This window comes from Tupaia chinensis, unplaced genomic scaffold (assembly GCF_000334495.1).
Source record: "Tupaia chinensis unplaced genomic scaffold, TupChi_1.0 Scaffold000206_1, whole genome shotgun sequence".
In the NCBI taxonomy this organism is placed as follows: domain Eukaryota; kingdom Metazoa; phylum Chordata; class Mammalia; order Scandentia; family Tupaiidae; genus Tupaia; species Tupaia belangeri.
Window position 1 is genome coordinate 3132357 of NW_006159681.1, and position 21283 is coordinate 3153639.

The 21283-nt window shown below is 38.6% G+C and overlaps 1 long non-coding RNA gene across 1 annotated transcript in view; it reads left to right on the forward strand.

The window, feature by feature from the left end:
- LOC102501929 (uncharacterized) overlaps positions 1 to 21283 on the forward strand; it is a 154640-nt gene that overhangs the window by 115614 nt on the left and 17743 nt on the right. The gene's annotated exons all lie outside the window — the stretch shown is intronic.

Here is a 21283-nt window from a genome sequence, read left to right on the forward strand (position 1 = left end):
CCAATTTGGTCACTTAACCAGTTTTAAGAATTTTGACAATGTTCTTAACTTTTTGGCATAGGTGACAAATTTGTGTTATCGTTCTTCTAAATGTAGTCAAATAGTCTCAGTGTAGTGAACAGACATCTAAATTTGTAGACTTTTGGGACCAGCAGGTGGCGTGGTGGCTAAGGCACTGGACACTCCCACATGACTGACAATGGTATGAGTCCCAAACCTGGCAGTTTGCTTTCTCACTTTCCCTCTCTCTCTCTCTGTGTCTCTGGTCAAATGAAAATAGGTGAATGAATAAATAAAATGAAATAAAAACTAATTCTAAAAATAAATAAATAAATAAATAAATAAATAAATAAATAAATAAATAAATAAATTTGTGGGCTCTGCATTTCATGATGACCTTTCAGTCATTTTGAAATGCTCTTTACTGGTTAACTACTGTTAAAGAGTCCATAGAACCGAAAACATATGTGGTTAGTGCAGTGTACAATGCAGTCACTGGCTTAGAGATCGAGAACCCAGAGGAAATCATCCTTGTTCTGTACAAGAATACAGATCTGAGTGAGAAGTGACTTGTAGGATTCGACCCTGAGCCCGTGGTGGGGCTGTGCAGGAGTGGAGGCCTTCCCAGGCACAGGTCGGAGCTCTGCACAGTGCTCTGAATGGCCTTCTTCATTCATTCAGTTATTCACCCATCCTGCGAGTCCATCAATTATTTCACATAGTTGCTACCAGTATGAAGTCATGCAAAATACCTCCTTCCAGCAAAGAAGAAGCAATTTTTAAAAATATATTTATTGGAGTGAAAAGTTGCCAATTTTTCTTAGATTTCTATTCACATCCAGATTTTAAAACTTCCTTCTGAGGATTTCCTAGTCTGTCTTCGACTACCCCACAATAGCACAATAACCCAACCCCTCTTGGTCATGTAGTGGAAGGCACAGGGGCCCACATTTAATTTGGCATTGTTTCCCAGATCTCAGTTCAATGATTGGTGCATGAAAAATCTTCAGTTTTTGTTTTTTTTTGAGGGAAATTTGAGACATAATTAATTCCACACTTGGATCTTCTATATCCAAGGAAGCTTGGAAAATATAATTCTACAAGATACCAGGCAGGGCATATCACATACTGAGGACAGCTCAGGAAGCCGAGATGAACATATGTGTCATTATGGGGCCAGGTAGTAGCACAACAGTCGCACAACTGGACGCACATGAGAGAGGTCCTGGGTTCACTTCCCAGGGCTCCCTGAACATACTGGGCATGCAGACATAAGCCTGGGATACAGGCTGGCTGGGGCTGGGAGTGGACTACGGCATGAGGTTGTGCCTGTGTCTCTCTATCTCATGAAAGAAATAGTCTTAAAAAAAAGAAAACATTTTCTATTAAATGCTTCTTATAGTCCCACTTCTCTTCAAACAAGGAATGTGAAAGATTGGAAGGTCTAATAGCAGGGAGGCTAACTGAAGAAATTACCGACAGTATCAAAGGGGGTGTGTAATAAGGGGTAGGAGGAAGGGGATCAGGGAAAAAACCACAAAAAACGTTTAATAGACACAAAAATGAAACGTTATCTGTTGATGATAATGTAGATGATGATGTCTTTGACTTGATTAATGTGCCATATAATCGTGCTGGGAAAAACCAGGTTGTACACTGTAAAGATGTGCAGTGATTAAATGTAAGTAAAAATTAATTTAAAAAGAAAATGCATGGATTTCAAAAGTTTTTCACACTAAAATTAATTTGTCCTTTCTTTAAAAAAAAATCGTACTACATACCAAAAATTTGCTAAGAGACCAGATTTTAGGTACTTGCCTGCCCCCAAAAATAACTACATGAGATGATAGCTATGTTAATGTTCTCAACTGTAGTTACTATTTCACTATGTACATGTATCAAAACGTTGTTTTGTATACCTTAAATATATACAATAAAAAATAAAAAAGGGGGAAAAACGGGACAAACTTTTTAACCACTTTAACCATGAAGCCTGAACACATTCTATATATTTTGACCACTATTACACGCACAGCACCTAGCAGAGTAGCTGCTATATATGACTGCTCTGCATAGTCTCCCCCAAAAAACAAAACCTGTCTCTCGACCACTCCATCAGGTTAGTGCTACTTCACTATTATTCAGAAGTCGTTTTGGAATTTTTAATGTATTAATGGCAATTGTTTTAACATCACCTGATATCGTAGTTTATTTTTCTAGAATACTTTTCCATGTTTATCTTCTATTGTACCCTTTTCTGTATACTTTCTCAAATATATGATATCGTCTATAAGAAAAAATTATGAAATCTCTTACAAGATTAATAATTTAGGTTTTAGAAGGAAAGTTGGAGAGGAAGAGAGTAGGGAGGGAAATTAGGGAGAAAAAAAGAGAGGACATTTGTGGGACACAGAAATGGTTTATTACCTGTTGATGATAACATGTATATTATCCTCAAAGAAAAGGGGGATGGATATATATCTCAAAGTAGCGGTATATTGAAAATTTTTAGTTTAGTTTAGTTTAGTTTAGTTTTAAGGTTTTTGCCATAGGGTGCTTGCATTTGCTGGAGAGAGACAGTGAAAGATTGCCTGCAACAGGGGATGGCCATACCATAATCCCTTCTCTATTATCCTCTCGGGATTTTGGACATATACATAATATTCAGCAGCCAGTTCCAGTTCTCAAACTGATTGGACACGTGAGAGTCCAGCACCTTAACCACTACATCAGCTGAAGGCGTTAAGACTATATGGGTTTTTAAGTGAGACAAATTTGAGTTTGAGTTCTTAAGGTTCTCTTGTATTAGGTTTATAATGAGAAATTTTTGTTGCTCTTTTATGTGCAAAAATAAGTCATAAATTTCCCAATGACCCAGCAGCTTTGCTTATGTCAAATATAGCTCAATAATGAAATAAACTGACATTGGTGAGATACATGGCTCAGGGTCTGGCATGTAGTAAGCATTCATTTGCACCTCTTCGCTTCTGCAGCTATCTAACCACTACATATTTATCTGAAGCAGTGAATAAATTCATAGATAAAACTTTGACAAATATTCAGTTTCTTACCCTCAATTTGGAATGCACTCAAGCATCACTGTTTTGTTAATTATTTTTTTTAGCTTTATTGAGATATAATTGACAGGTAAAAATTGTATATACAGATGGCGCCTGACTTATGATGGTTTCATTTAGGATTTTTTAACTTCACAATGGTGTGAAACTGTTGCAATTTAGAAATACTTCAAGTTTAGAATTTTTTTTTTTTTTTTTTTTTTAGGCTAGTGATATGGCGCATGAGATACTCACCACTTAACTATACAGTGGGCTTTGTGTCAGATCATTTGGCCCCACTCTAGGGTATCACAAGTGTACTGAGCACAACTAAGGTAGCTAAACTATGAGGTGGTCTTGAAAAAGTTCATGGGAAATGCATATCATGAAATAATTGTGGATGGCTTTCAATATATTTTTGTACCAAAATAAAATTGTACTTTAATTCCTTTTTCCTGCGAACTTTTTAAAGTACCCTTGTATGATGCTTGATACAAGGTTTATCAAATGCATTTTCAGCTTAATGGTATTTTCAACTTAGATGGGTTCATTGGGCTGTAACCCCATGTAAATGGAAGTGCATTTGTATTTAAGGTGTACAGCTTGGTGTTTTGGTATACATATAAGTTGTGAAATGATTACAACTGTGCTGATTAACATATATGTTCTGTGTCATCTCTCATAGTTATTTATTTATTTATTTTGTAGTAAGGACTTAAGTTCTACCCTCGTGGCAAGCTTCAAGCATACAGTATGGTAATATTAACTATAGTGATGAGACTGTGTACTACATCTCCAGAACGTGTCCATCTTGCATAACTGCGACTGCATCTTTTCAACACCATCTTCTCATTTGCCTCCAACCCTCAGCCCTTGGCAACTGTCATTTTACTTGTTTCTTCTGTAAGTCAAAATTTTTAGACTTTTATTTTGGTGAGGTCATGCAGTATCTGTTGTTTTATGTTTGGATTATTTCAGTTAACAGTGTCCTCCAGGTTCATTCACTTTGTTGCAAATGAAGGAGTTCCTTCTTTTTGAAGGTTAAAAAATACCTGGTGTGTGCGTGTGTATGTACCACATTTTCTTTAACCATTCATTGTCGATGGACACTTAGGTTGATACCATCTGTTGACAGTTGTGAATAATGTTTCAATGAACATGGGAGCACAGACTCCTTGTTGACATTCTGACTTCAGTTCTCTGGTTATACACAGTAGTGGAACGCCTGGAATATATGGCAGTTCTGTTTCTAAGTTTGTGAAGAACCTCCATACTGTTTATCGTAATGGCTGAACCAGTCTACATTTCTAGCAATGGTAGATTAGGGTTCTCTTTTCACTGTAGTTTAGGTAGATCTTGGTATCTTTGCTTTTCTGGTAATAGTCATTCTAACAAGTGTGAGGTGATTCTCATTGTGGTTTTCATTCGCATTTCCCTGATGATTAGAGAAGTTGAGCGCCCTTTCTTAGATTTTTTTCACATGTCTTCTTTTAAAAATTGATAACTCTTTGCTCATTTTAAATTAGATTATTTATTTTTTTATGGTTGAGTTGTTTGAATTTCTTATTTTGGATTGTCCATTATCCAGTTATATATGGTTTATAATATGTTCTTTTTCTATAAGCCACATGTGTATACATGCTTCTAGCATGTTTTTCAAGCTGCTGGTGCTAAGACTTGGACTGTAGTTGGCCATGTGGAATCCAGCTCCCTGCATAAAACACTCGACTATTATGCTATGGGGAAGGCCCCCTGCTACGCTTTCTTCTAGGAATTTTGTAGTCTCAGGTCTTCCGTTCAAATCTTTAATTCTTTCTGAGTTAATATATGTATATGGTACAAGAAAAGGTTTAATTTTATTTTACTGTATCAGGATATTCTGTTTTCCTAGCACTTTATTGAAGACACTGTTTCTCTATTGTGTGTTCTCCTGTTTTTTAAAAATTTATTGAGTATGAATATGTGGATCTTTTATGTTCCATTGGTTTATGTGTCTGTTTTTATTCTAGTACTATACTATTTTGATTATTATAGCTTTGTAATATATTTTTATATCAGAAGTATAATGCCTTTAGGTTTTTCCTTCTTGCTCAAACTTATTTGACTATTGGAGTTTTGTTGTTGTTGTTGTTGTTATTCTATATGAACTTGTTTTACAATCCATGCACAGGATTATTTTTCAATTTAGTGTGTTTTCTTTAATTTCCTTCATGAGTGTTTTATAGTTTTCAGTGTGCAAGTTTTTCACCTCTCTGGTTAAGTTTATTTCTAAGTATTTAAATTTTTTTCTTGCTATTGTAAACGCAATTGATTTATAATTTCCTTTTCAGATATTATGTAGTCTGTTCATAGACATGCTACTGATTTTTGCACGGTGATGGTTATATCCTGAGACTTTGTTGTATTTGCTTATTAATTTTAGAAATTGTTTTTTTTCTCATCTTTATAGTTTTCTCTCTATATGGCCATGTGATTGTCAAATAGAGATGACTGTACTTCTTCCTTCCTAATCTAGATGCCTTTTAACTCTGTTTCTTGTCGTATTGCTCTGGCTCAGACTTCCAGTACCTTCTTAAGTAGAAGCAGTGAGCTTCTTGGCTTCTTGCTCTATTCCACTCTTATAAGAGACACATTTAGTATTTTGCCCTTGATTTATTCAGCTCCAGGATTTCTGTATTTTTTTTTCCTTTAATTTGGAATCAACCCAAATGTCTAAAAATAGATGAGTGGATTGAAAAATGTGGCATATGTGCTTTATAGAATACTATTCAGCCATGTAAAAACAATGAGACTCTTGAAATTTGTTGGCTCTTTTTCATAGTTCTATTTCTTTATTGAATTTTTCTTTTTGTTCATTTTCTTATTTCATTCGGTTGTCTATATGCGTTGTATTATAGCTCATGGAACCACATAAAAATATTAACTCAGAATGAATTAAAGATTTGAACTTTAGACCTAAAACAACAAAACTCCTAGAGGAAAGCATAGCAGGGGCCAGCCCCATAGCATAATAGTCGAGTGTTTTACAGAGGGAGCTGGATTCCACATGGCCAACTACAGTCCAAATCTCAGATGATTATGTCTCAGGCAGTTAGTAGGTCTCTGTTTTCTTTAGATTCTCTTATTAAAGCTTGACCAGTTGCCTCCGGTGTATCATGTTTGCTTGATTCTTCATGATCCACATGACCTGGCTTTACTGTGTTTTTGAAGTGGCAGACACTTCTCGTAGTTCTTACAAATTTGTTTCAGCAGGCAGAGACTTTCTCTGCTGGGTTCTGGACTGACAGGCCTGCCTGTAGGACTGCATTTGAGTGGGAATGGAGCCAGGTCACAGGGTGATTCAGGGTCCACAGTCTAGTCCATGGTTGGTGAGATTGCCCCTGGGGGCAAGGATGGGTGTAGTTCCTGCTGGGTCTCTGTGGATGGTGCTTCCTGTAGGACTAGTAGGGTTGGGGTCAGTCCACAGGGGGATGGCTGCCTCTGGGTCCATAGTTAGGGCCATAGTCAATGGGTTGGCCAAGGCTCTGTCTTCTCAAAGCATCACTCTTGGTTTTGAGCTCTTAAAGCTTAATAGCCTCCTAACTGGACTCTAAGGCTTCTACACAGGCACGTTTGCCCATACATGGCTGCCAACCTGTTGTGTCTATGGGGAAATGAGGGCTGGAGACCTTCTATTTCATCATCTTGCTCTCTGATACTGACTCTTAAGAATGTCCTAAATAGAGGTTTTTTGTTGTCTTTATTGTTTTGTTGTCTCTCTTGCTTTGAAAATAAATAGGATGGAAATATGACCTTCACTGGAACAAGAAGTAAGGGCAGGGTGTCTCTCTACATAACTTGCAATGTGGAGTTCACGGCATTGTTTATAAAGACTGAGAACAAATATTATGAGAAATAATATAATTTCTACCTCCTGCAGTAGGTAGATAGCATCTCTCTGGATGAGTATTCTAGAAGAACAGAATTTGAGTTGTAACAGAAGCCTTAATTGGTACCGTGAATAATTTAGAGTTGCCTATGCTTTCAACACTATTCCAGATAAATAGTGCCTAAGCCCATTGATGTTCTGCTGGATCAAGGCAAAGAACATTTAGGCTTCACCTTGGTACTCAGACTACTCAGATGGGCTCTTTTTTCTTTTTTTGGAGAGGTTTTTGCTATAGGGTGTGTGTGCTCACCAGGAAGACAGAGAGAGAGAGAGACAGAGAGACAGAAAGCGAGAAATCACCCCCCCGGCGGGGGGGATGGCCATGCCACAATCTCTTCTCCTCTCAGGATCTTGGGCATGCACTCACATGTGCCCAGCGTGAGTTTAAGCCACTGGGTCCGGGACTTGAACCATGGTCGACTACATGGGAGTCTTGTGACACAGCCATTACACTAACTGCTAGTCCCTCAGATGGACTATTCATGCCAGAAAAGGCTGGCAACATCAATGACTAAGAACTATTCCCCCATCCGTTTACATAACCCATCACCATTGTGTGTGTTTTAAAGGGGACAGTCTGGCTCACATAGTTAAATGACACACCTCTGTCCACTGACTGCTTCTGGTAATAGGCTCTAGCCTCTAACTACTGAGGATTTTAATCCAAACATGTACCAAACTCACAGAGCAATTCCAAGAGTATTTTTTAATATGTTCATGTAAGAAGTCCGTTTCCAGTGAGGTCAATGCCTTTAGTATTCATTGCTTAGCTCCAAACTTGGATGTAAATTGGAGATTTAAAAAATCCTAAATGTAAAACAGTGATCTGGAGGGCTCTATGCTTTTAAAATTTTCCCATGAATCTTCCTCTTTATAGTTCTTCTTAGCAGGTAATGTAAAGTGAAAAAATATATACATATAAATTTCACACTGTGAAATTCCCTGTTGCATTGTTTTTCTAATTTAAAATGATGTGATGTATGAGAGGAATATGAGTTAACATTTTACTTATGACCTTCCTCAGATTACAGAGCAGATGTAAAACGAGCATCCTAATAAGACCATCCACTAGAACAAAGCTGGCTTATTTTTTTGAAATTTTAGTGAAACCTCGAGTCAGAAAAAGGCAGCGAGGTTTTATAAATAAAATAGTTTTATAGTTTTATCAACTGGACTAGGGAGAAATGTTCACATGTTGGAATATTCATTTTGTAAGCTAAATAACGTGATTGAATGTACAAAAGAAAATGAAATTTAAAAAATCTTTAAAAAATCAATGAGCTGAGTACAGATGTAAACTTTAAAAATATTTAAGTATTAATTCAGTTTCTTAACCTTTAAATGGAGTACGTTAGACCAGCTTATCTATCCAACATTATATAATTTTACACTTCTCAGTTCCGCCTGCAACAATAATGCTGTGAAAATGTCTAATTGAGAGGTGTCTGAAAGAGCCACTGGAAAGAAGATATAGAACTTTAGGTTTAACTATCCTATCTTCAAAAAGTATCTGTCAAAATTTATACGCAGGTGGCCCCTTTAATAAAGTGAGGGTTGAGGATTGTTTTTGATGAAAGTTATATGTGTGTCTCTGAAGCTCAGGGTTCTGAGCTATGAATAGAAGGGCATTCTGACTTTACATGATGCTAGAGCAATACCTTGAGAGGAGGTAAAATTCATTTAGAAGAAGCCCTCTGCAAATACCACAGCTTGCATTTTCGACCTGTGGGTGGCCATGCAGAGCTACCTGTGCCACCAGCAAGGTCCAGCACCCGCGCACACTTTGGCTTTCCATGAAGCTTGGTGACATGTGTGCACACGCACCCAGACATTCAAGGGGAGTACAGCAAGGTCGCCTGGCTCTCACCAATGCCTGCCCAAGTGACAGCTGCAACTTCCGCTTGCGGCAGACTCTCTAGCATACGGCAGCTGCAATAAGGGTGGCAGTCTCTGCTCTAACAGTTGGTCTGGCATAAGGGATTATTCTTCGGAGGTGTTTCTTCCATTTTTAACTTAAAAATTGCAACTGGCATGGCTATATTTGATCCAGGGGTATTTTCAGCTTGTCACTGTACCCCAGTCACACACAATGCAGAAGTGTTCAATCAGGATCGTGCAGAACTTCATAAGGGTGATTCCATAAATATATGCACTTTTTAAAAAGGAGTCATAAAATGGAATTCTGGTTGCTCAGCACGGTCTGTCAAGGAGGATGCTCGCCGCTGAGCCTCTCTCTGATCACCAGCTTCAATAATAATAAAATTGCCCGGCTGTGACCTCTCAGAATCGTGGTTCCCGTTATTGCTGATGCTCTGCTTGTGCAAGGGAGACGCGGTTCTTCTCTGTGGCGCCGTTAACTTAGGTGACAGAGTGCTGCTGTGCGGGTGGTGGCGCACTGAAGAGACATCAAGGTGTGCTGCAGGCTGGCTCAGGACGCGGCGGAAATGAATCTTTTCATTCTCCAAGCATGGAGCGCCCATCGGAGACTGTTGTGAATGCCCATGAAAAGCATAATCTATAGTTCTGGGCACTTGGGAGCTAGAGCCAATAAGATGTTTTTCTTCATTTTGGTTTTTCTGTCTTCCATTATTATGGTTACCAAGGAAGAGGCTGACATAGAAGGTTGGTTAAAGCAAAGAGTGAGAAAACCCTTACTTTCCTGTTGTCTTTATTCAGCCAGATTTATTCAGATGGAGCGAATTAGGCTACCTTATGCTTTTCAGTCATGACAACAGCAAATTCTGGCTTTAGATTCCTCGGTGGAATACTGGGGTGATGTGGACAGGACTGGCACTTCCAAGAGGATAAATAAAACGAAGGCCTCTATTACTTTATGCTCTGTTCTATGGACTAGACGGTGTTCTTTGTAGATAGGCGTGGTCCAGGACCCGAGGTAGAGGACGCAGGTAGAGCTGTGCTCTCTGGGCTTTTCTCCTTTACTTTTCTATAAACCACGTTTCTTCTCTGTTATACACATGGGGTGATTTTCTTTTTCCTCACTATTTCTCTTGGAATATAAACCCTATTTTACCTGATAGGGCCTTCTGCTCTTTCTCATTTGCACTCTCTTCCTTGAAAATTGTATTTACTTGGGACTAGCAGATGGTGTAATGGTTATGTCACTGGACTCCCATGAAGCTGACTTCAGTTTGAGTCCTGGACTCGGTGACTTAAAAAAAACAAAAACAAACAAACAAAAAGAAACTCACACTAGGTACATGTGCATGCATGCTCAAAATCCTGAGTGGGGAATGGAGGAGAGGGAATTGCAGCATGGCCATCCCCCTGGGGAATGGGGGAAGTTCTCGCTTTCTGTTTCTCTGTCTCTCCAGCGAGTGTACATGCCCTATGACAAAACCCTCTCTTAAAAGGAAAAAGAAAAATGGAAAGAAAATAGTTGTATTTACTTTTGTCATTGTGACTGTGACACCAGGTGACCAGGTGAGTGCTCCTGAAAGCTGTTGCTGAGCTCACAGCCTACCCCTCCAGTCTTGTCTTCCACCAAAACCATCCGTCACACCCACCTACCTGTTATGCTTATGTCTCTGGGCTTCATAGGCCTCCTTCAGTATTTTTTTTTTTTTTGGAGAGGTTTTTTTTCACTATAGGGCGCATGTGCACACCTAAAGACAGAGAGCGACACAGAGACAGAAAGCAAGAAATCAGCTCCCAGGGGGATGGTCACACCGCAATCCCTTCTCCTCCATTCTCCTGTCAGGATCTTGGGCACGCGCACACAAGCACCCGGCGTGAGCTTGAAGCCACTGGGTCTGGGACGCGAACTGTGGCTGACTACGTGGGAGTCCAGCAACATAGCCATCACGCTAACTTCTAGTCCCCCTTCCTCCTTCAGTCTTTAGTGTAGGGTCCTGGCTCCTGCTTTGTTGGAAATTCTACCTGCCTTTAGGAGCAAGAGTGTTACAGAATCTACCACCAGAGTTGGGGAACATCCAAAATCTGTCTTAGTGTGACAAGGTCAGAGCTCTCGTCGGCCTGTGTGCTGCCAGGCAGATCCTGTGTGCCACTCTGCCTCTCACTTCCACTGACTTTATGTTCACAGAACTATCTTCCCCATGTGCACGACACACTGGAAGCTCTGACTGTCCAGACCTTGCTTGTTAAATGCTTGCCAGGTTGACAAAGCATGTGTGCCTAAATGGTTTTTGAATTTTAATGAGTGATATTTCTTGATTTCACTGCCTTGTTTCCACCAACCTAGTCTTATTTTATACTTACTGATTAGATATCACAGTCCTCCATCGACTCATATTGGCTTTTCCCCATATGGATTAATCTCATATATCTCTCTAGTTAAGTAGTGTAGTGTTACACAGTTGAAGCTGCTATTCTAGCCGAAAAGAATAATACTGAATGATACTTAAATCACCTGATCTGTTAGCTACCCTTATGAAATCAGTTATATTAAAATTATAGAAAAAACCCTTTTATACCTCTGTAGTAAACAGAAAAATTCAAGGGCAGAACTCTAAAACATTTTAGAAACATTTTTTACTTTTAAAAGATTTCTTTTTTAAAGATTTATTCAATTTATTATTATTATTATTTTAATTTGCTACAGGGCACGTGCACTCACTAGAGCGAGACAGAGACAGAGCAAGAGAGAGAGAGAGAGAGAAAGCCACCAGGCCTGAGACTTGAACTACAGTTAGCCATGTGGGAATCCAGCATTTGAAACACCACACCACATGCTGGCCTCCAAAAATGTCTACATCAACCCATCGATTAATACCTTAGGAATCACGCAGTGGTGTAGTGGTAACTGTACCTACATGGGAGGATCACCGGTTTATTTCCCAGGTACTCTTTGTATGCTCTGACATGCATTTGCCCCCAACTCAAGGCTGGGGATAGTTTGCATATGAAAATCCTTTTCAGGCTGCTGTCTCTCTTTGTCTGTCTCTCACTTATGGAATAAATAATAAGTAAAAAAATTAAAAAGTCTTTTATAGCAGGCTGTATACCCACCTATGTGCACATATATCTATGTTGTTTCTAGTCTATGTTTATTAATATGTCCTAAAAGATGTCTTAGTTGTTGTCTTTCCCCAAGTGTCTTATGGAAATCAAGACGTGATAGTCTGTAATACTATCTGTTCAAATCTTGAGCTTATAAATTTAGTTATAAAATTAGTAAAGAAAGGTGTCTGAGATGACTTGGCCCTAACAGGCATGCCATTCTTTCTTAGGGGCTTTGTAACCATCTCTTCATTATTTTATTCTCAAGCACATCTCCTTGGCTTTGTATTTGGGCATTCCAGAGAAACAAAACCAATATGGGAATTGACTTCTGTAGTTAGGAAGCCAAGGAGTTCCACAATATGTCAGTACGAGCCAGAGAAGCAGAAAATCAGGGCTGTACTTCAGTCAGAGTTCAGAGGCCTGCAAACCAGGAAAGAAGGAGTATGCTCAAGGGGCTGAAGGGCAGGGTAAGTTTCCTGGGGTAATTCCAAAGTTTGATGTACAAAAGCCCAAGAACCATGAGCTCCAATATCTAATGGCAGGAGAAGGTTGATATCTCAGCTGAAGGAGGAAGTGATTTGCCCTTCCTCTACCTTTTTGTTATATTCAAGCCTTTGATGGATTGACTGGTGCCTACCACAAGGATAAGGGTAGGTCTTATTTACTCTGTCTGCTGATTCAAATGCTAATCTCTTCTAGAAGCAAATCCAGAAATAATCATTTACCAGCTATTTGGGCATCCTCCATCCCAGTCAAGTTGACACATAAAATTGAGTATTTACATGCCCTTCAGATTAAACCCATTGGCACCAGTTGTCACTATGAGAGGTATTAAAAGTATCATTGTCCAAGTATAAAATGTAACATCACATCTAAGACTTAAAGATCAATAAGAAAATAACACAAGGAATCAGTGAGCCAAGACTGAGCACAAACAGTAAGTTGAGCAGAAGTTTAAAGGAGAGCAGCGTTTTTGAAAAAGTTTATTCATAATGGGACAATGTGAAAAGTAATCAGGGTCATATCCTCATCATACATGCCACACATACATAGGGTCTAACTTTTTTTAGTGGACAATCCATGATTCTCCGATGTCTATTTTCACTGAAATTAAATATTTGCACATTCTTTTTGAGATGGCTTCTCCATTAGTCACAAAGCATTTTCAGTCCTAAATATCTTTTCTCTTAGACAGTGAAAATTGCTCTTGGTATACATTTGTTATTACATATACAAAAATTCAGCTCTGGGTTTTCTAGAGTCCCTCTGTATCCACATATTCTAGCCATTCTTGCCTTCCAGAGCACCATGCCATTTTTTTCCACACCTTGGACCAAGTTTTAGAATACAGAAGCCACCCCTATTTAGTAAGTTCTAATGTGCTGCACAAAGCTTTCAGCCGGGTCTTCCTTATTTGATTTTATTCTTGATACTAAAACAGATCCTTAAGCATGACCCTCAAAAAAGTGCCTTAACCTTTGGAAAACATGTCTAGAAGTAGAGGAAATTAAAACCTCTGTAGGATTCCCTTGAGCAACAACAAAAACCTCAACTGTGAAAACTCTGACAGCTCTTTCTGGTTACCATGGTGAGAAAAGGCCTTCTTGTTTATAGGCCATTAATGGGATGCTTATACTTCTCAAGGTTTTAAATTAATTGTTTGGTGCACATTTCTTTCCTCCTACATAATGTGAATGTGTTGAGTCAGTGCATAAACTTTACCTAAGGAGAGGTGAGCTGAGCCTTTAAGATGAACAAGGATTCTCCTTCCAGTTATCCAAATTCTGTGTGTACAGTAAATGTGCTATGCATCATTATTCTATCTCTAGTATATGTTTGCAAGCACCTCCAACCATTCCAATATTTCTTTGTAAAATAATATGTATCCTGTAGACTGACTTGCAATACAAAACCATAGAATTAATGCCACCCAACTGAGGAAGCCTTGTATGTGATGAATAGGGCACTTAGAGTTGATGTACCTTGCACCTTCATTTCAAAGCAATGCTTCTGTACCATAAAACACATTTACTATGCAAAACCAGTTTTTACATCCTGATTTTTCATTGCTATTTGGGGTAGCCTATGAGCATTACACAATTCCTATCTTTCTTTTTTTCTCAGCTGCTGGTAATTATTTGACTTGTACTCCCTAACATCTACTCTAACAACTTTTGAACAAGTGGCTCCTCTGTGATATCACTTTTGTATAAGTACAAGAAAAATATTTCAATTATAACCCATACTAATTTCTTTTCTTTTATTCTTATCCTTTGTTAAGTGAAAAATAATGAGAAGACAATAATGAAGGTGATATCAAAATGCTGAAGATCAATTTTTGTTACAATTTTGTTGTTTTTACATAACTGCACTCTTGTGTTTTCTCTTTGAAACATGTATTAAGTATTTATGGGAGCAAAAAAGATAAAACTTACATGGAATTTACAAGTGTTTGTTATACTCTCTGAATTCCAGAATCACTTAGTACATGATGATGTGCCCAATTAGTGAGGAAAAAAAAATAAAATCCACACCTCCTTGGAGTGCCTGGGCAGTTGGTTAAGATAAATGTAGTAGAGAATTTGGCCTTAATAGAAGCTTGTTGCTAGTGAGTAATGAAAATTTAACTATAAAACGTTACCTAAAGTTATGGTACTTAACAACTAATGACCTATTTTGTAACAAAGGGTAAACTTTTGTTACAAGTGACATACCTTATAATTTCAAGCAGGGATTCATGAGCAACTCTGACCTTAAAATATATCACAAAGCTGTGATAATCAAAACAACATAGTACTGGCACAAAAACAGGCATGTAGACCAATGGAACAGAATAAAGAACCCAGAAATAAACCTCAAAACTTACAACCAAGTGATTTTTAACAAAGGGCTCCAGACAATCCAGTAGCCAGTAAGGAAAAAATAATCTCTTTAGCAAATGGTGCTAGAAAAATTGGATATCTACCTGCAGAAAAATGAAAATGGACCCTTGTCTCTCAACATTGACAAAAATCAACTCAAAATTTAAACATAAGACATCAAACTATAAAACTACTAGTGAAAAAGTCTGAGGAAACTCTTGGAGACACTGGAATAGGCTAAGACTTCTTAAATAAACTCCCAAGTCTCAAGAAATAATCCAAAAAATAGACAAGTGGGATTATATCTCGTTAAAAACTTCTGCACAGCAAAAGAAACAATAATTAGAGTGAAGAGACAACACTCAGAATGGGAGAATATATTTGCAAACTCTTCCTTTGAATAAAGGACTGATTACCAAAATATAGAGGAAACTCAAGCAGCTTATCTGAAAAAAGTAATCAATCCAATAAAAATATGGGCAAAGGAGTTAAATAGACAACTCTCTAAGACCAAAAACATATGGAAAAATTGCTCAACATCTCTTATCATAAGGAGGTGCAAATCAAAATGGCAATGAGATATCATCTAACCCCAGTCAGAATGGCTAAGATTAAAACATAAAAAACGATAAGGACTGGTGAGGCTTCAGTGGAAGGTGAACTCTCGTACACTATTGGTGGGAATATAAATTAGTATAGCTCTGTGGAGAACTATATGGGGGTTCCTCAATAGAACTACCATACAGTCCAGAATAGAACTACGATTCAGTCTAGAAATTCTGCCCCTGGGTACCTACCCAACATACAGGAATACACTCAGTTGGAAAAATGCTTGCATGTTTATGTTTATTGTAGCATTATTTACAATTGCTAAGACATAGAATCAACCCAAATGTCCAGGAACACATTGATTGAAAATCTGTGGCACATATGCACTATAGACTACTACTCAGCCATAAAAGCAATGAGACCTTGGCATTTGATAGAAAGTGGATGAATATGGAAGATTTAATGCTAAATGAAGCAAGCCAGACTATGAAAGGAAACCAGACTATGAAAGAGAGGCATTGTATGTCCCCACTTAATATATACCAAATATCTGCACTCTGTGGTATCAACTGAAAGACTGGATGGTATAAAATCAGGACCAGCAGTTGGTGTAATGTCTATGTCACTGGACTTCCATGTAGTTGATCACTGTTCAAGTCCTGAACCCGGTGGCTTAAACTCAGCCGAGCACGTGTGCATGCATGCCCAAGATCCTGAGAGGTGAATGGAGGAGGAGGGATTGTGGCGTGGCAATGCCCCCTAGGGGGCGATTTCTCACTTTCTGTCTCTCGCTTTCTGGCTAGTGCACATGCCCTGTAGCAAAAACCTTTCAAAAAAAAAAAAAACAAAAAACAAAAAAAAACCAAAAGGATTGGAAGGCATAAAAGCATGGGAAACAATTTTGGATACCAGATACAGTGTGGAAATGGGGGACAGTATGGACAGCAGGAAATGGGGTTGAGGGGAAGAGGGAATCAAGGGAAAAATACCTTCAACATAAAACATATGGAAAGTTATCTGTTGCTAACAATGTGTATGATAATTTCTTTTTAAAAATAATTTTTAAAGAATTCTTTATTTACTTAATTTTTGTCTGTTATTATCATTTGTTTTTTCAGTTTGACCAGAGGGAGACAGAAACAGAGAAAAGGAAAGTGAGAAAGCAAGCTGCTAGGTCTGCAACTTGAACCATTGTTGGCCATGTGGTAGTCCAGTGCCTTAAGGACCATGCCACCTGCTGACCCCATGTATGGTAATTTCTTTGACTAGACTAGGGTACTCATGTTGAGAAAATTCATTATACAGGGAACTTATGCTAAGAAAATTTATTTAAAATGTTGTAAATATATACACTGATTGACTGAAAAACAAAAACAAAAACAAAAACAAAAACAAAACAAAAAGCCCTGCATCCAGTGAAATTTATTAGAAAGCAAAAAAAAAAAAAAAAAAAAGTATGTAAACTTAGTACTGAGAGCCTTAGTTATCCTGAAGAATTTTTCTCATTTTTCCTATGATAATAGTACCTCTGGCTCTTAGGTGTTAAGTGATATTGTCTATACAAAATATCAATTTACAAAAAGGATTAGCCATGTCCTTGCCAGGTGGGATTTGAATGGAAAGGATGGGTTGGAGGGCTGTGCTCCATGCGCCTTTTGCCTCCTCACTGGTTAGCTCGCAGACACGAGAGTGCCTCTTTTGAACGCTAAGTACGAAACAGTCCTCTGAGGATGGCAGAACACCAAGACTGAAGAATATGCCCGAGTCCCTAACCCCGTGCAGTCACCATTCGGTCTCTTTCACAAAGACTATTAGGTATAAAAGAAAAAAGGATCACTCATGGGTAACTGTTATCTATTATAGTTTCGCAGTAATAGCAGGAAAAGTATATTTTAGCCAATACAGAAGGTTACAAGAAATCCAAGCAATGAATAGATAAATAAATAGAAATATTATGCTCTAGAGAAAAGACTACAAAGGCTGTTATTAAAAATATATATATAATTGGTCAAAGAAAAGCAAGGCGTACTTTTCATCTGTGTTTCCACACAGCCAAAGGCAGAAACTGATAAAAAGTGAGTGCGTCAAGGTTTGCTAAAGCTTATTTGAAACCTGTGGGTGAATTAAAAAGATCAATCTTTATATCCCAGTATTGTGGAAATACATAGGGATCAAAAGGCCACCTTGCTCCTATGGTTTCTGTAGGAATACTATTCTCTAATATTTCTAGGAAAAAAGTTCTATGGAAATGCTCCAATGTTATTGAGAGAGCTTAATGCCATAAGCAGCAACCAAATAATGTAAGTTAACCCGACCAATCAGGAAGAGTAGAGAGCACATTTGTTTCCTTGAAGAAATGGAAGAAGAAAGCTTCCCTGGTATAATGGAAAGTACAGAATGACTGTTAATCTTGCTAATCTGCTCGAAGGAAATGAGTCTTTGGAGACTGATATTTCAAACCAAGGGAAAGCAGGCTGCTGGAAGAGAGGGCAGAGGAAATCCTGCAACACGATGCTCAATTTGGAACACAATTTATGTAAAACATCTCAGGATGAGTATGCAATTTGAGTTATAGTGGATGAATTTTAATTGAAGATGGAGCAATTAATTACAATCAATAAACTCTGTAATGCATTATCTACTAAGATATCAAGGAAATAATTTACCCTAACAAATATTTATTGAACACTCGGCTAAGATTTATGAAAGATGCAAATAGGGTGACATTTCATCTCTGCTCTAAGCCATTTGCTCTTAGAAGGAAAAGCCATGTTGTCATTGCAAACACAGTACCTAAAGGAAACAAAAATGGAATTAGAGATGAAAACTATTGCTTATTTCTGTAATGGAATCTTCTAAATGGAGAAACACACAACTATATTTGGTATTGTTCAAGTCAGTATGAACTATAGGAATTATTGATGCCTTGCTAATAACTAAAAAGCATTTATTATAACTTCCTCAGATAGAAAGAAAGTTAACTCAGTCATTGGAGGCAGAAAGATATGTGCATACTGCTTGCTAGAAATGGAGTAACATCATTATTTTTATAGCCTACAGTTTCAGACAAACTAAAAAGTCCCTTCCCTTTTGTTGCCTTTCCTTTCTTCTTTCTTCCTCGCTCCCTCCCTTCCTTTCTTTGTTTCTTTTTCTTCTCTTTCTCTTGCTCTTTCTGACTGCAAAACTTGCAGGTATAAACCTAGCTTGGTTTGTTTCAGGTGTTGATCTTACTCAGGGAGGGTGGAATACTCTTCTCTTGTTCATTTTTGAGCGGGCTTGGGCCCAGCTACACCAATTAGGCTGCGACGGTCTCCCAGATGAAACTTTCGGAAATCATCAGTACCTAATCAGACCCCAACTGGTACCTTTGAGCTTGGTGGGATTCTCCTTTGTCCAATTTAATATAACAAGTGCATGTCACTTTCACAAATGGATTTGTACCGATCTGCTTAGGTCATATATTAAGAATCTTCAAAAAGCACTCAATAGGCTGGAAAATCATCAAAACCAAATTATATTAAATTTAATAGAGGGGAATATGAAAAACTTTACGTTCCAAAGACAAATTCTGGAAATCACACCCCACATGTTAATTTATTGAATTCTTTGCTGGGAAATCCTACTTGTCTTTAAAACCATTCAGCTTTGACTTCCTCTTCTGTTGAGTTACTCTGACTCCTCTGGTGGCCGGGGGGAAGCTGCTGCTGGAAGCAAGCTGGGCTTGGTGCATAAATCCTGGCAGCTGTGATCCGCCAGCGTCTCTTTTCACCACCCGACACACACACCTTCGCTTTCCGCTGCACCACGTCTGTAGTCATGGCGGGCACCCCCTACACACTTTGAAATGCTGAGCTAAAATTGGTTTAGTCATGATGGATAGATTCAGCAGCATAGATGGTTTTGTTAGTAGTATTTCAGACAATTTGACACATTCTATCTAAAGAATGATGGGACACTTAATGAAAAAGGAACAAGGACAGTGGTGTGGGATGAGAAGAAAGCAGAGGACCAAGCCTTAGAAGAGCTGTGGCGAGGTCCTCAGGTCTCACCTCTGACAGCAGCAAAGCAGTTTTTAGACCGTCTAATTGAGCGCTCCCGCGTTTAAACCATATTCTGCTTTCTTTTCTCCATTCTTTTTCTATTTCTCTTTGGTGAATGCTATAGAATATTGCTATTTACAGTAAGCATCTTTTATAAACAATGCATGAATACACTACTTCTCAAGATGACTATTTTTTGGGGACCAGCAGTTAGCATAATGGCTATGTCGCTGGACTCCCATGTAGTCGACTGCGGTTCATGTCCTGGACCCAGTGACTTAAAACTCGTGCCGGGCGCATGTGCGTGCGTGCCCAAGATCCCGAGAGGAGAATGGAGGAGAAGGGATTGAGGCATGACCATCCCCCCTGGGGGTGATTTCTCGCTTTCTGTCTCTATGTCTCTCTGTGTTTTGCTATAGCAAAACCTATATATAGGTATAGCAAAAACCTCTCCAAAAAAAAGAAAAGATGACTTTTTTTTTTAGAAGTTTTTGCCATAGGGCATGTGCACTTGCCAGAGAGAGAGAGAGACAGAGACCGTGAGATTCAAAATGAGAAATCCTCCTGACCCCTGAAAGGATGGACATGCTGCAGTCCCTTCTCCATTCTCCTCCTGGGATCATGGGCACACACATGTGCCCAGTGCAGTTTTTTTTTTTTTGAGAGATTTTCACTGTAGGGCGTGTGCGCTCGCCAGACAGAGAGAGACATAGAGACAGAAAGCGAGAAATCACCCCCCCAGAGGGGATGGTCATGCCGCAATCCCTTCTCCTCCATTCTCCTCTCGGGATCTTGGGCACGCACGCACACGTGCCCGGCGTGAGTTTTAAGCCACCGGGTCCGGGACGTGAACCGCGGTTGACTACGTGGGAGTCCAGCGACATAGCCATTACGCCAACTGCTGGTTCCCGCCCAGTGCAGTTTTGAAGCCACCAGGTCCTGGACTTGAACTGTGGTCAGCCATGTCAGAGTCTATTGGTGTAACCATTATGCCATCTGCTCAGGACTTTTTTATTTTTTAAGTTTATTTTTATTTACTTATTACATGAGAGAGAGACAGGGAGACAGACAGATAGAGACTGAGATCCAAGACAGAGCCTCACCACTCTGCCACCTCTCCTTAGCCTCACAGCCAGCCAGGATCATGGGTTACATGGACATGCCCAAAGTGTTAAGTTGACCTGGGATTTGAACCTGGCCTCCCATAGGGCCCCAGCTGACAGTTCCTGGGCCACTGCAGCTGGGCCAAGTCTGCTCTTTCTGTTGTTAACAGATAGCCTTCCATTTTATTAGTAATTATTTATTGAGCATCTGCTAAATCAAAACACCAAAGGTGCAAATACTAGTTTAATTCACTTTAGAAGTTTATTATTTAGATTACAAAATATGATATAGTATTTTTAAAAAACTATAAAGTAGTGTACAAAGTATATGTCATGGTCGGCACAGGTATTATCACCTCAGAAGGAGCAATTACCGTGTGAGGTCAGAGGTGGGCAACATTTTTCTCAGCTGGTTCTTGAAAAAAAAAAAAAAAAAACCACAGTTTTTGAATGTGCAAAATAGAAATGAAATATCAAATTTGCAGCAATTTGTTATTATTACCTAATCAATTTTGTCATCAAGTTTCAAATTACAGAAGAATATTATTATATTCATGTTGTGATTCTAGAAAAAGCTCCAGAGTTTTCAAGACTTAACAAAAAACTACAGTAATCAATATGGTATAATCAATATGAGTCATTCAAGTTAGTAGAGCAGAATATAAAATTCAAAAGTACATCCAGATATATACAGTCAAGGTTGATTTTGACAGAGCTGCCAAGATAACTCAAGAAGGAAATAAAAATCATTTCTGAAAATTACACA